The sequence below is a fragment of the Leptonychotes weddellii genome, chromosome 4, assembly GCF_054177405.1.
Source record: "Leptonychotes weddellii isolate Sample4059 chromosome 4, ASM5417740v2, whole genome shotgun sequence".
NCBI lineage: Eukaryota > Metazoa > Chordata > Mammalia > Carnivora > Phocidae > Leptonychotes > Leptonychotes weddellii.
The window spans coordinates 134,167,762-134,181,838 of record NC_138372.1 but is presented as its reverse complement, the minus strand read 5'-3'; the positions used below and the strand labels follow the sequence as shown (position 1 = coordinate 134,181,838).

Below are 14,077 nucleotides of genomic sequence, written 5' to 3'. Positions count from 1 at the left end.
CCTTTACTATTTAGAAGAAAAAATTTCAATAATCAACTAAAATATAAAAACCCCAGGGGCCCAAATAATGTGAATTTTGATTATTATAAAATAGCACCTTTTTATAACTTAAAACTAATTCATCAACCATTGATTATTATTCTCTCCATTGTAGTGACATGAGACAGACAATAGTTGAATACCTTGTTCAAGGCCTGAATGGGGCAGTTAGAGACAAGACATTTATTCCTCAGTTACTCATTTTAAAAAAGGAATTGTATATAAATTGTATATGATGACAATATGAAGTATGTACTACTGACACTGTGAATGGCATAGAGAGTAACAAAATAGGCAAAATAGACATATCCATATACTGACTCTTGGTCTGATAAATTCCACTACAGATCAGGCTAAAGGACAGGCTTTTCAAGATGATCCTGGAACTACTGGCATTCAAATTATTTTTAAAATTTATATTGGATGACTACTTTACATCATATACAAAAATCAAAATTCAACTCCAAATTGGTTAAACATTTGAATGTAAAATGAAAAAACTATAAAGCTTTTAGAAAATAATAGGAGAACGTCATCATGATCATGATATATATGGAGTGACAGTGCTTTGGTGACAAACTCAGTATCCTTTTCCTTGTGGGCACTCTAAGAGCACATTTCCTAACCTCACTTGTATTTCCTAAGAACCACATAACTGGCATCTGGCCACTGGAATGTAGGCAGAAGTGACTGATACACAGCATTTCCAGGCCTGACTCCTATAAAACTTCCCACATGATCCTCTTCCTCTCACATCATGTCTCTCTTCCTTCATCTTCTGGCCAAAAGTAAATGTAGAGGATATGGTGGAGGGCTCTAGGAGGTCCTAGGAGGTGATGAGGCTTTGGATTGGAGAGAGCCTGGGTCTCTGAATGCCTGCATAGCACAGAGACTTCTTTCCCCCAACAACACACTCTAAAGTAAAGATGCCATACAGATCAATAAGAAAAAAAAATAGGTAACCCAAAGGAATAATGGGCAAACAGTTAAATAAAAGAAGACATCCAAATGGCAAATAATCAGTTAAAAAAAAATGAAACCTCTTTAGTAATCAGGAATATACAAATTAAAAGTATGTTTCACACTCACCAGATGGGCAAAAATGTAAATATCTAATAATATCAAACACTGGCAAAAATGCAGAGAAATAGGTGGAAGTATATATGCCCAAAAATGTACATCTGGAAGCAACCCAAATTTTATTCCATTAATAGCAGAATGGATAAATAAATTTTGGAAATGACCTACAACTATATGGGCAAACACTGATAAGTCTCACAAACATATTAAATGAAAGCAGCAAGCCATAGAAATATATGTATTATTGTTCTGTGTAAGTACATTTCAAAGATAAGCAAAATTAAATTATATTGTTTAAGTATACCTAAAGATAGTAAAGGAAAGAAGGACATCATTTTTAAAAAGTCAGGATACAGGATAATGTTTACTTCAAGAAGTAGCTAGTGGTTACACGGGTTTTCTTCTATAATGGGATGTTAAACTGTGTGTATTTCATGCACTTTTCAGTATATACATCATATTTACAATAGAAATGTGAGAAAGGGAAAAAACAATAGAGTTAAATGATAATTTATCTAGCAATTAACCTAAAATTATGAAAACTCTAGGGAAGTGAAAGAATAGAAATCACCACATTAGGAAGAGATGAAAATAAATACCAGAAATGAAGAAGAGCTATTACTTCAAGGAAAATATTATAATGTCTTAAACATCATTCAGTGTCAGAGAAATTATTTTTAAAAATCAACAATAAATTAACAGCTAACTTTTGGGTTTGGTCATAAATGACAATAATTTCTCTTTGGTCCAACTTCAAAATTCCAACTCTTAAAAATATCTCTTAGAAGCAAAATACACACCAGATGAATCAAGTCAAAGATCAAACAACTGCTGTGAGAAGAAGGAGACACTTGAGCTGAGACCTTAAAATTAACCAGAAATTAGCCTGGTCAAGAGCCCTCCAGGCTCGGGGAACAGCAAATGGGAAGGTCCAAAGGTGCAAAAGAACTGGAAGGAGGCCAGCTAGGCAGAAATTTAACAGCAGTGTTCCTGAAGGAAGGCTGCCTGAAGAGGAAGGGTGGGAGAAAAGACGTCCAGAAAATTGGATTTTGCTAAAATGTTACTGGGTGAATCTCTACTTAATTCCATCAAATCTGATAACTACCCTCCCCCTTCCCCCTGCAACATACCTACAGAGCTTTGAGATGAACAGGAGATTTGCATTTACGGGAGGAAAGGAGAGGGTAATTCCACAGAGATTTTCCCTCTCTGATTTCTGTGTTTCTATAAACCTCATAAGTAGTAAACCAGGACTGAAAAGAAGTAAGGCTTTAGAACTAGCCAGAAAAAATAGCAGGTCTTTCTCTTGACTCTTGAGTTTAACACTGAACACCTACACAATCAGTGGGGCATGTGTGTTCCCAGAGATACAAATCCCAGGACTACTGAGAGGATAAGTAATCTCTCTCAGAACCTGAGCATTCCCTTTCCCACTACAATGTCTGTAGACTTTCAAATAAAATGTTTGGGGGCACCTGGGTGGCTCAGTCGGTTAAGCATCTGCCTTTGGCTCAGGTCTTGATCCTGGGGTCCTGGGCTTGAGCCCTGAGTAGGGCTTTGTGCTCAGCGGGGAGTCTGCTCCTCCCCCTGCTCATATTCTCTCTCCCTCTCTCTCTCAAATAAATAAAATCTTAAAAAAAAAAAAAAGTGTTTAGGATTGAAGACAGTGCTTTTCCAAATGGGAGCAGACAGGTTTTCAAGGTGTGATCTACTTACCCTCCTTACTGCAAGAAAATGGCTAAATCTTTATATTTACCTGAGTTAATAAATTTTATTCTTGTTGACAAGAAGAATAGTAGCTTTGAAGTAAATAAGCATACCATGCTTTAAAAAGCCCACTGTTTCCCTGCTTCGTATTCATGTACAATACACATTATTTCACATAGACATTTAAAAGGACAGATATGTACCTGGTACTTTAAATAAATTACACATTTTCTGGTGCCAGAGCACACAGATGGTCCATTTACCATTTCAGGGGACTTGCCACTGTTTTTGAAGCAGTAAAAGTTTCATTTTCTCACTTTTTTTTTACTTCCTATTCTCTTTCATGATATTCACTAATACTATGAAATTCTCCAGACATTTGGGAAGCCATTAAAAAGTGGAGAAAATTTCTGTTCTCTATGGAATGTGGATCTAACATTTGTTTTTAAACCAAACAGGTGTGCTGAAAAAGGAGGCATAGGGATTTACACTTCTACAGTAACATGGCCTTTGGTTCAAAGTCAGGCATACCAATGTCAAATCACTTGGAGGAGGCACTTGCACATATGAGGAATTCAAGGCCTGTTGGTTAGTGGATTGATTAGTTGGTTACTGTAGCAAGTTTAACTTGCTTCCTTTGTTTGGGTCTCAAGAGTTCTATGAAAATTATGAAGGGATAAAGAATACCAGAGACTCTTAGATAGTACAGGACGCAATCAAAATCAAAACTAAGATTTTCTTCACTGATCCTCTGCTGTAATCCTTCAATCGCTCATACCCACTGTTGCTGAAACAGGAAACAAAGATAGGACAGAGAAAAGGTGGAGGGATGGATGGTCAGCTGCTTGACTCTGTTGATCTTGTCAAGGTAGAGTGAACTGTACTGATATTATGGAAACCCTTTCAAAGGTATTTAGGTATCCACTTAATTCTCTCATCCTGATTCGTCATACAATTGGGTACCACATTGGATGGTAATTTAATAATTCTCTAAGTCTTATCATATAACCTTTGCCAATAATACTTAGAGATAATTAATCCCTAGATCTTATTCAGTATTTATACAAAGGCTTTAATCCACAGGTTTCCCTATTGTTTCTCTGTTGTCCCTTTGCATAAATTGTTCCTTTACTAATATTTTGCTTTACCTTGGTATATCAACTTGTGAATATAGATATGGTCCCAAACTTACCATGGTGTGACTTATGATTTTTTGACTTTACAATGATGTGAAAATAACATGCATTCAGTAGAAACTGTACTTCAAACTTTCACTTTTGACCTTTTCCCTGGCTAGCAATATGTTCTATGAATCTCTCTCATGATGCTGGGCAGTGGCAATGAGCCGCATCTCCCAGTGAGCCCATGATCATGAAGATAAATAATCGATACACTTACAAAAATTCTGTACCCATACATTCTGTTTTTCACTTTCCTTATAGTATTCAATAAATTACATGAGATATTCAACACTTTATTATAAAACAGGCTTTGTATTAGATGATTTTGCCCAACCATAGGCTAATGTGTTTTGAGCACATTTAAGGTGGGCTGGTATGATATTCAGTAGGTTGGGTATATTAAATGCATTTACAACTTATAATATTTTCAACTTATGGTGGGTTTATCATAAGTTGAGGAAGATCTGTATATTCATTTATACAGAAACACACGTTTCATCAATTGTCCAGGAACCTAAGAGGAGGCAATCCAACAACAAAAATCAATGATAAAAGTCAACCAAAAGAGCATATTGTAACAAATTTCTAATAGCCCTGTAGCAAAAAAAAAAAAAAAAAATTTATATTCAACAAATTCTACTTTGTGGCAATTCATCAGTCATTCAAAGGCCAAAAGAGGTGGAAACTCCAAGATTCCATCTAATTCCTTTTAAAATGCATGCTCTTTAATTATCTGCAGGAGCATCCCACCTTCTCCTCCTTTGGTCCATGGAGTCATCCCAGGCAAGCGTGGGTTTGGCCCATTACCAATGCTGAGTACCCAATAGGGGTGAACAGGTATGAATTATTTACAATTAGGGAATATTTACATTAGTGCAAATTGAGGGGCTTAGGACAAGTTATAGACTTAAGGCAAGAAGTTGTCCTTTATCAGCAGAGCCCTCAAATTTTCTCAAAACTATTCTTTCTGACCAACGACAAAACCTATCACTTGATCATGACGTACAGAAGTCTGAACAGGTAAAGCGTAGCTGCTTTGCACAACATGATGTCACTAACCTCATGTGGCTATTAAAATTAAATAAAATTTAAAATTCAGCTACTCAAACACATATTCCAAGTGTTCAGTAACAAGATGTGGCTAGTGGCCAGTCTCAGGCAGCACAGATTTTTTTTCCATCATCTTAGAACTTTCCATTGAACAGCTCTGTATAGCCCTCCTAGAAGGTTCTGCTTCTTCTTACTTAGAGGAGAGAAACTGAGACTTCAACAAATCCTGTTGGATTAAAAAACAATTGTATTTGCTTCTCTATAGTTCTTGCAAGCTTTCAGTACCCATCTCCAAACTGGAAACTATTAAAACTATTAAGCTACTGTTCTCCCTTCCTCTGTTTCTCTTTCATTTTTAATTTCTCTGCTTGTACTGCTCAATCCCACTTCCTTGAACTTGTGTCTCAAACACTTTTGCACTTTCCCTGGGCCAGGCTCAGACCTGCCTCCCAGTGTTACCTATATTTTCTTACCAGATCAGTCTGGATCTTGTTATATTTTCTCATCATAACAATATGTTTTTTCATTGGAAAGGTTCTTCTCATGGAACCTAGTACGATTCCATCCAGAAGAAGAGGAAGGAAGCAGGCACATCCAGTGATAGAATTAATTAAACCATTCCAGATCAAACAATTTTCAGAGTCCTCACCTCCAATCATATCTACCCCCAATAAGTAAATACTTAGTAATAATATCTTAGCCTGATAAGAGATAAACTCATAATTACATGAAAATCAAACTTTTGCCTTAAGTCTCCTGACGCTGACATGAAGAAAATGTTATAATTAAATTTCAGATCGTGTTCTTTCAGGCAAAGGTTTCCCTTATCCAAATATACCTTTTGAAGCTGATAGAAAGGACTTGCTGATAAATGTTTCAACACTACGCTGTATTAAAACAAGTTATTTCTGTTGTTTACTATGTGGTTAGGCCCTGATGAAAAGCAGATCTTGACCAGTGCATTTTTGTGCAAATTCCTTACCTTTCTGTTTACAAAAGAAAGTGAAGACCTTTCAGGGCTATTTGTCACCATGCCCTAGTAGCCAACAATGCACACTGCCAAGTGCTGAAGGTTTCAGTTGCTAACTAACTTTCCTAGAAGTTTAAGAACTGTCTGAAAACAGGAAGCCTTCCCATTTAACCTTCCCTCATCCCACTTGGCACAGTCCCGGTCAGATGATGAGTGCATTGAACAATAAAGTCCTCAAGTGGGGTTGGAACCATCCTGTACACAGAGAGAGTAATCCGAGAAGGCTTTCTGCAGGACAAATTAGTTATCTACTTCATTTAGAACCTTTTTAAAGGATTACAACGTTAAGGCAGTCCTGCCCCAAACCCATGCACAAATGTTGAAGTTATTCTCAAACATACTTATTTCCTTCATTCCCAAGGTGAGATTCATTTTCACTTAATCACTAACAATATTTCCCAGCCCTTGGCTGAGGTATTCCAGATCACACATGCACACAATATCTCAACATATTAGTAACAGTGAACTTTAAATAGAATCATTATTATTAGTAGAATTTTCTTTTAAATCCTTGTTTGATTTACATGTTTGTAACAAAATCCATCTTGCTTAAGAATTAAATAACTATTCAAGTATCCTACAATTATTATGCTACTGTCCACTTTAATTGAGAGAAATCCTCTTGGCAAAGTTTTTGGATATGTTTGTAAAAAAATGCAATACTGTGGTCATTTCACATGCTTTCTCACAGATGCAGGGATTCTTTTGTCCATTTTACAGGAAAAGGAAATAAGGAATAGGGAAAGTACATCACCAGCCTCAAATTGCACAATCTGTCAACCATGAAACCAAGAGTACTCCTGACTCACAATGAGACACATGTGTTTTAAAGGAAATCTCTCATCCCGACCACATTAGTATACTCTACCCATCTTAGAGAACAGACCTATCCCTGAGGATAGTTTCTCAGGCAGCAAGTATTTATTCATTTCAGAATATCCCAAAATCTTTACAATACTTTCATAGTAACTAGAAATAGTGAGAGAAGAATAACTATAATACACCTGGTATTCCTGAATGTATGATTCAGACTTTCTTTCTGCTAAGACCACTGATTTCCACAAGTCTCATTTTTGCAGAAAACATAAGTTCAGTTATATGGAGCTCTGCCTTTTTCTAGACCATATTCAGGAAACATTACTGAGCAGGTATCTTTGGATACACTTCCAGTTCCATGATATCCCTAACTCAATTGGGCTGCCCACATCAGCAGTTAGTGCATAATTATCTGCTTCACACTACCAAAAGTCACTTTGCATAAAGATAAAAAATTTTTTAGAAAGATAAAAAATTCAGGTAGCCCCACCAGTTCTTCCCAATAGCCTATAATACCTAGCAGAGCCAAGAGGCTATGATGCTGAGTTTGGTAGAAGAAAGCAGCTGGAAGACTGAAGACAATGCAGTGTAGATTCAAGTAGCAGTTATTGTCACTGGATCTTAGCGCCCCTTGGTCACAGCTAAAATCCAACAGGGCTTATATCCTTCTTATGACTCAAGTGTAGGGAAGGAATGCCCATCTTGGTGAAGCTCCTGGAGACCAGTGGCTGGATTCGCACAGAGTACGTTTTCTGGGATGGGTCTTCTTTGGCAGTTACTTATCTATTGACTTGGAAATTAAGGGCAAAAGTAAAGTTGGTTTGCTCAGAACACCCAGGGAGGAAATTCAGATGTTGAAATCATATGTACATCATCCTCTTCTTTAAAAGGTATTTAGTACAGCTGGTTGGGTCAAAGTGCTGCCTGGTTGCTGTTCAAAACATAGCAACCATTTGTGCAGCAGAGGAGGCAATGACACTAATAACTCATAATCCTTATAGAGGCAATCTGGCTGCTTGCCAGGTCAGCTTAAATTGACTGTGATGGGGGCTGGGGGTGGGAGGGTTGTGGGGGAAGGACATTCAAGGACTGTCAAGAACAGACCAGCCTGACTGCAAGTGAGAATCTGAACAATCATTTATCTAAACATTCTCATGAAGAATAGTGTCACTGCTTTACTTGAAGCCTTGCTGAGTTAAATATATTAAAAACATCAAATCCCACCTGAGCCACATTTTCTTCTAGTCTATATACATTGCCAAGATGTAAAGAGATAACTATGTGTAAAATTGTTGTGCAGATCCTTTTAACTAACCAAGAAGCAAAGGGAAAGGAAGATGAAAGAATTTGGAATCATGCAGTTAATTATATAATGGCCAAAATAAAGTTTGCTTTCCAATGTCAACTCTACCTTCCTGGATTCAAGCGCAGCTTGGACTGTGAGCTTGACACTTGGATGTTAATTTTGGCAGACCTTAAGCAGGTGAGGGAATTAAGAGAGAGTGAAACTCACCTATCTAAAGCTTGAGTGCAGCAGAGGAAGGGAGGTAGCAAAAAGGAGATGCCTCTTTTTGGTTATAGGAGATGCAATGGAACTGGGTGTAACAGATACCAACAACAGATGACGTTGACAAATGGGAGCAGGTGCCAGGGTGTAGATGAGGTGAGGCTAGGTGAGCCAACCATTGAACTCACAATGGACATGAACATGAAGAAACTGAGAACATTTGGAAGAAGGCAGGAATTCCCAATGCAAAGATAAGGTTAAATTTAAAAACTATGGAGTGATATCATATAGAACGTGGAAAGAATCAGTCACCAAATAATTTTACCTGAATGATTTGGTCCTGTGTCAAGGAGCTTCTGTGAACCCAATTCAGGATCCACAGATCTTGCCATGGGGAACAAACTAAAAACTATCAGTTTAGCTAATTAGAAATAACGTTTTTAGCTATCAAGTGGGAGACAGAAAAGAAGTAAAACCAAAATAGTGGTTTCTGAGGTCAAGCAAAAATTTCATGTGCTAGTACCCACTGTGAAAGTTCATAACATCTTTTTTTTTCCAGAACAACACAGACATACATCAGCTCACATAAATTAACATCAGTATCTCCACTTACTTGGGAGTAAGAAGTCACATAAAAATCATGATAGAGTAGAATAAAGGCAGGACTGTGAGGAAATGTGCTTTTAGAATTCTTCAAGGTATGAATATTTGCCCATCACTGTAATTTATAAATCATTTTTATAAAAAAGCACTCCATGTGATCAAATGACAGTGGTGATTCTGAGATTTTGAAGATAAACAGTTGCAGTTTCTATACAGTTGAACAATAGCACAGAATAGTGCTGATGGAGAGAAAAATGAGGGGAGAACAAAAAGTAGACAGAATCATGGCATCAAAGGTCAAAAAAGGAAGAGAAAATGTAAACAAAGTATTAGTCATGGCTACTTCAGGTGTTCTGCTACAAGTCACAGTATAACCGTTTTATTTGAAAAAAAAAAGGCAAACTGTAATATCCCTCAAGTGAGAAAAGTTTACCCATATTAGCATTCCCCCCGCTTTTAACACTGCTCACACTGTATTGTATTTTTGTGCTTAATGTCCTTCTTCTAAGCTAGGTGCTATGCTCCCTGAGGTTAGGATCTGCAAAGGTTTTATCCATCACTGTATTTCTGGCCTCTGGAACTTTGCCTGACACCGTAAATGCTAAATAACTAATTTCTGGGAGGGAGGGAGCAAGAAAAAAGGGAGGCAAGGAGGGAAGAAGGGACAGGATGAAGGAATGGCATGTAATTTTAAGTAATAATCAAGGTACTTAGTATCTAAGTAGTATGATTTGATAAGTAGAGTTATCTTTAAATAATCCGAGAGAGCTTCAACAATTGATATTCCCAGGGTTATGGCCATGCAACAGGAACATGACTTAGGCAGTGGAATGTAAAATGCATTGTAAACCTTTGAAAAATAAGAAAACAAGAATTCATGGGGGATATCAACTTACCATAGACAAGATTTTAATTCTGGCCATTAGAAATGAATAAATCTACTGAATTAACTGAAATGATATGAGCTTAAATAAAGATAAATACAGATTATTTTGGTATCGACCCACATGTAGTATCTTCTTACACTTCTGGAGAATTTTATAAAAAAGTAAATTAATATTAAGAATACAGTCCTACTAGGTCAGTGTTGTATTAGCATAAAATCATTTGATTCAAGAGTCGGGGGTGGGGAGGGAGTTAGGCCTCATAATCCCATGAACCATAAAATGGGTTGCAGTTTCTTCACCTGAGAAATGAAAGCAGTGAATCAGATTATTTTTGAAGCCATTTTGAGTTATAAATGTCTTTGATTTTAGCACTAATTTTATATTTTAGTGAGAGTGCCAGTAAGACAATGATGAATAGTATGTCCTCTTAATATACAAAGACTTTTATGGTACTAATTCTCCGTGGCTACTAAGGGAAGTTATAAAATTAGGCTTGGACAAATGAATTATGTGTCTTATGTGTGGCCTTAGAAACCAAAAATCTCAGGCAAGATAGTCCCATGGATGCAGGTGATCCTTCATAATTACCACAATACTGATACCTGGCAATGTGATAACACAGAGTTACACATAACCTTATTTGACTCTCACTACAATCCTTTAGAGTAGAAATTCTTACTCTCATTTTGAAAACAGGAAAATTGGCGGGCACCTAGGTGGCTCAGTCGATTAAGCCTCCGACTCTTCGTTTCGGCTCAGGTCATGATCTCAGGGTCATGAGATCAAGGCCTGCGTCCAGCTCCATGCTCAGCGTGCAGTCTGCCTGTCCCTCTCCCTCTGATCCTTCCCCCACACTCTCTAAAATAATAAACAAAATCTTTAAAAAAAATAAAGGTAGGAAAATTGAAATTTAGAGAGCTTAAGTAACTTGATCATGATTATACAGCCAATAAATGGTGGAACTGAGCTTGGAATCCAGGTCTAAACCTGTGCCCTTACCCAGTACTGTATGCAGTCTCCATGCTCTCTCACATGGTCCAGCTTAATGAAGAGTAAAGAAAAAAGCCAAATTGAAACCCAAATGGGATTCAAACTGTTCATAAGGTCTGTTATGGATTTGAATGTTTGTGTCCCCCCCAATATGAATTCATATGTTGAAACTTAATCCCCAATGTGATGATATTAAGAGTTGGGGCCTTTGGGAGGTGATTGGGTCATGAAGGTAAAGCCCTCATGAACTGGATTAGGCCCTTATAAAAGAGACACCAGAAAGCTCCCTTGTCTCATCCCCCATATGAGGACATAGTGAGAAAGTGGCCAACTATGAATCAAAAAGTTGTCCCACACCAGACACCAACTCTGCCAACACCTTGATCTTGGACTACCAGCCTCCAGAACAGTGAGAACTAAATGTTTGCTGCTTAAGCTACCCAGTCTATGGTATCTGTTATAGCAGCCTGAATGGACTAAGGCAAGATCCTTGAACCACTACTGATAGGCTTACTGACAACAGTGCTGGGTAGCATATATCTATGAAGGGTAGATAGACATAAGGACCCACAAGGCCACCCCAGTCAATTGTCCATTCAGATGGAGCCATAATCACGTTTTGGAATATTACCAAGTTGCCACATTATAGGGAAGTAGGGCTCTATTAAATTTCATGTCCTGGAAATGGTACATAAGACTTCTACTCACAATTCATTGGTCAGAATTGGTCACATGATCCCCAAACCACAGAGAGCCAAGAAATCAATCCCATCATGGAAGAAGGAAAACTATACATATTTGGGAAACCACACTAATGACTACCACAGTAACTATAGCACCAAGTCATATGAGTTGTAATCTAAGTGTGTAAAAAGTGCTATGGGAGCATAAAGAAGGATACTGGAGGAACAGAGAAGGTTCAACAAAATAGGCAACACTTAGGCTGGCCCATAAAATACTGGAAAAATTCACTTCATAAAGATAAATGGGAAGAGGGATTCCAGGAGAAAGAAGGGAACTACAAAAGACTCCTAGTGTGAAGGTACCCCACATGTTTAGAAAAACGGGGGAATAGCTGGTAAAGATATAGCAGAAATGTCTACATTTTATTGTACTTAGAATCATTTGAGGAGCTCAGAGCCCCACCCCCGGATATATTGATTCTGCAGATTATGAGCAGGACCTAGGTCCTTCCATCTCCATCCTCCACCCCACTCTGCGATTACAATGCAGGAAGTCCATGGACCACACTGTGAGATATACTGAAATATATGTGTGATGAGAAATAACCACTGAGGGTCTAGAAAGGAAGCATTAGCTCCAGAACCAGAGGGCCCATTTGCCCTAGCTAGAGTACTGTCCTTATACTTTTGGGAAGGGAAATAATTGGTATGTTTAACTAGAGGAACTTTTCAGAGCTGTTGGTGGGTAGTACAAAGGAAAGGCTGGAACAAGGAGAGACTGAAATGAGGACAACCGCCTGAGGAAGCTACTGCATTAACTGGGGGTATTGTTAGTAAGGACCTGCGCTACAGATGCTAATTTGAAGCTTGCATAGACATTATTTTAAAAAATCAATAGCAACACCAACAATTCTTTAGAACTTAGGCTAACGAAAGTTTTTCTGAGAGGAGTATTTTATCATTGACATTGCATGGGGAAAAGAAAATCAGACTTTTAGTCAGTTTCACTGATATTTGAAATTCTCTCCAGATAACGCATGCCTTTATTGACTGTACCTTGGAGTGGACTACTCCCATCCCATCACCTTACCTTTAGAGTGCCTCTGGTGGGGAACCAGACCAATTCAAGGAGCTTTGACAAATATATACATCCATGAAACTACCACCACAGTCAAAATAGGAAACATGGTCCAGATGGTTCTCCGTGTCCCTTCCCCAATCTCCAGCCCTGGATTTAGCAACCAACCACTGGTCTACATTTTATCACTATAGATTTGATTTGTCTTCTCTAGATTCATATAAAGGAATTAGACAGTATGTACTCTTTTGTGATTAGCTACTTTTGCTCAGTATACCGTTCTTGAGACTCATCCATGTTGATCATCCATTTTATTGCCAAGCAGTATTCCACTGCACCAGTGTACCACTATTTAATCTGTTCACCTGTTGATGAACATTTGGGTTGTTTCCAGTTTGAGGCTATTATGAATAAAGCTAATTTGAACAAATTTTTGTGTAGACATGATTTTGCTTTTTGGGGGTAGGGGGTGGTAAAAACCTAAGGCTGCTAAAATTACCTGTGTCATATGGTAACTATATGTTTAGCCTTATAAGAAACTTACCAACTGTTTTCCAAATTGGTACCGTTCTATATTGTCACCAGCAGTGTATGAGAATCCTAGTTGCTTCACATCCTTGCCGATACTTGGTATTGTTAGAATTTTTATTTTTAGCCATTCTTGTGGATGTAATCGTATCTCATTATTGCTCCTTTCCTTTCTCTGTAAAGTTTTCATCAAATTAGGGACTGGTACTAGATCATACCAATTCTTTTCTTAACATTCTCAGATCCCAAATGTAGCCCAAGGAAGAATTAAAACTGAGACCATTTATAAAGATAACATATTTCTTCAATAGTAACAGATAGACTTGGGATTTTAAAGATGAAAGAAAAACAAAATTCTATATACTACTTTTTGGTCAACCCAACATCTTACCTTATACTTATACAAAGAAAAGACTATTCCTAAGTCCTGTAATACTTCCTTTTCCTACTAAATGTATAAATACCTTATGCAAAGCACTTGCTTTTCTCTATAGGGCTTCTTCTCCATATTCTAGGTAAGTTTTTTTTCATTTGAACTAAGATTACAGCTTTGCACAGTGGCAGTATCGTAGCCAATGAGGTTTATCCGAGGTGCGATTACTGCTAATTGAACTAAGATTAATATACAAAAGAAATTTCAGAGAAAAATGAAAGGACACACCACATAATTCTTTTAGATTAGGAAGAAGTTTCTAAGAAAGGCCCAAACCCAACTGCTCCAGAGTGAGGCAGAAAGCAGAGTAGTTATACAGCTGTAAACTGGCTAGGGACATTTTATTTATCTGGTAACTAAGTTAACACTTTTAAACTGTTTGTGGAATGGATTATTGTTCTTAAAGAATCACATCCTTAGTTGAAGATGATGATTTAGTTCCTAGTGGAAAAAGTACCCATGCAC

At 37.5% G+C, this 14,077-nt stretch overlaps 1 pseudogene; it reads left to right on the top strand.

Moving 5' to 3' along the window:
- Positions 1-13,725: 13,725 nt before the first annotated feature.
- Positions 13,726-13,832, top strand: LOC115939697 (U4 spliceosomal RNA; annotated as a pseudogene).
- The last annotated feature ends 245 nt before the right edge of the window (positions 13,833-14,077 follow it).